Raw genomic sequence first — 2,727 nt, 5'->3', positions numbered from 1 at the left:
TTGACACGCACACTGTCTCCATGGCGACCATGGAACCCTCGACGGCACACGAGAATGAGAGTGGAGGTGGGGAAATAGTATGCGACCCACGGGGATGGCAAAAGGATAGCAGCAGCGGAGACAGGAGAGAGCAGGATATAAGAACATGAAGCAGGACAAACGAGGAGTTCTCCTCCACTCTTATTGAACTGTCTGTGGAGCTTTGCTTCCCTCCACAGTGTTGGCTCTCCTGGTGTGTGGGAAGCAGAGACGAGAGAGACTGATGGAAGGTCTGGGCTTCGGCCTGGACTGTGTCTAGGACTGGGCACGGGAGTCTGCGGAGGACCCAGACCCCCCCTCCACGTTTGAGCCCTGCTTGTTGTTTCACACCACAGGGTGTCATTAACATCAGCAGGACGTTTTAGCCACGTTGCTCTGTAACCAATCAAAGGCCAAGGACGTCTCCGGGATTTCAGGGTAGACTCCCTAACTGTATCTACAACTATAATAAACTAAATCAACATTGAAAACATTACAACGCACAATTGATAGTGTAGCACGCAAGCCTCTCACACCATATCTTGAATATACCTTAACTTCAGCTGACCCTTTTTCTCAGTCTAAAACCAAATCAGTGCTGTTGCCTTAGCGACCACTCTTCAGAATGAGTTTATTGCCGTGTTATATTGCCTTTGAGATCCATTATTGATTTATTGGAGACCAATTAACTCTTCAAATGAATTAATTAACTACAATGGGATGGGACATTGTTGTCCAAGAGATATATCTTTTTAAAGTGGATGAAGCCAAATGCATAATTGTAAATGGCAATTCTGGTATAAACTTGCCAACGCAACAGGGCATTGCCTTCAATCATTTTTGGGTTAGTGATATCGTACATTTATGGCACATGCCGCTTCACTATACCCTCTAATGGCACATGAGGTAAAACTCTTGATTCCCTGGGCATAGCCAGCAGGCTGCTCAGTGTCTTTAAGTGCATGATGCCACTGCTGCATTTCAGTCATGTTTGCTGTCTGTTTCCCTATGATGCTTGACTTCCAGATTCTTCCTTGATCCTTGTCAAAGTGTAGCAATAAAGCAGTTTGTTTCCTCAGCCAAACCACCCTTGCATGCTGTAGCCAGCTGAATCATATTTTGACCTGATAGTGTATGTAGCCAATAGAGTGTGTGTAGCTAGCCACACAAGTCTGTATCTCTGTGGAACTGAAGCATGACTTAGACAACTTATTTTCTGTGCTGTGTGAGTGTCATTCCTTCCTTATGGCATTATAAAAAACCTTTTTTTCTGCCTGCTTGTTTATTAAGAAATATTTTCTATTGTTGAAATATTCTGTTGAACGGTTTCTATTTTTATGAAAACTTCTGAAAGCTGCTTTGGTAGAAAAAGAGGAGTACTCTGCTATTTATGAAGAGACACCCAAACCTCTGTGTCTGACTTCCTCATACAAATCCAAATGATTTATTTTATGGCACAGCATGCTACTTATGGCTCACCATAGCCAATACTCTCCTCGACTCTGGTCTAGCATGCACTGCCTGCAAGCCTGTGGCTCTCACGTGCATGCTTTGATGAGACATGAACACAGCCCAGCCAGTGAACACACAGCGACTCTATTTTAATGTAGTCCTCATGCATGCGCTAAAGGTAGCGGTCCTCTTGAATGTAAGGTGCTTTTCGACCTGTGTCTTCTCTATGAGCTTTGTGTGCTGGTGGGATTCCTTGAGGACATTTCAGGATAGCTTGACATCAGGCCGGGGTTCTTCTCCCCCCTGCTGCAGTCAACAGGTAGCTGGTTTTCAAACGTGCCAACCTATTTTCATAAACATATCAAACTTCAGTGTTGAGCTGTAGCACAACTGAATGTGAGGCTACAGTTATTGTGAATTTACTTTGTTGAATGCCTGTATTTTTACTGTTTAAGCTGTTCCTTACAAGTTTTGTAACTCAAATGGTGGAAAATGTTGATTTTGGAAAGGTTTATTTGGACACCATAACCTGATTGAGATTATGTTTAAGTAATTCTTATCTTATCATATTTAAAATAGATTTAAAGCCTATAGTAGCTTGAATGCATACTTTGAGTTTCTAAGAGGTAAAACTGAGGATTTTTATACCCATGCTTTAAACAGTTGGTAATGCTGATGGAAAGGAGTTATGTACAATATTTTTCCTGTGAATTAGATATTTTCATACTGTATGATACGGGTTTGAATTGTTATATGTAGGTATTACTAGCTATTATTGTACATTGTAGAGTCTTTTTCAGAGATATATTATGAATGATTAGATATTTGTCAAGTTCTTTTGTTGAAGATGTATTTATTGAGATGTTTTATGTGAATGTACATTTTGTTAAGACAATATTTTATACTAAGTGTTTGCACTGCTATGATATTGACGTATTATGGTTACGAAATAAAGCCAGTGGAGACGTGTCTCCTTGAGCAAGTGCTGTCTTCCTGTGCTCATGTTCACAAACTGTGTGTTTGTGTATACTCAGTTTGTGTATACTCGCACACACAAACACACACACACACACACACATACACACACACATACAAACACACAGCCTAGTGCAGGGAAACCAAAGCAGGTCACATTAGTGCATATAGAGAGGTCATCAATCTCAGTCATAAAGTTACGTAAGAGTAGAAAAACAAAGTAGCTAATGCGATAAGTTTGTAGCAACATTGGGGTCAATGTCAACCTGAGTCCCACGGTGT

Source organism: Centroberyx gerrardi, chromosome 9 (genome assembly GCF_048128805.1).
Source record: "Centroberyx gerrardi isolate f3 chromosome 9, fCenGer3.hap1.cur.20231027, whole genome shotgun sequence".
NCBI lineage: Eukaryota > Metazoa > Chordata > Actinopteri > Beryciformes > Berycidae > Centroberyx > Centroberyx gerrardi.
The sequence above is the reverse complement of the archived record's forward strand: the minus strand, read 5'-3'. Positions refer to the sequence as shown.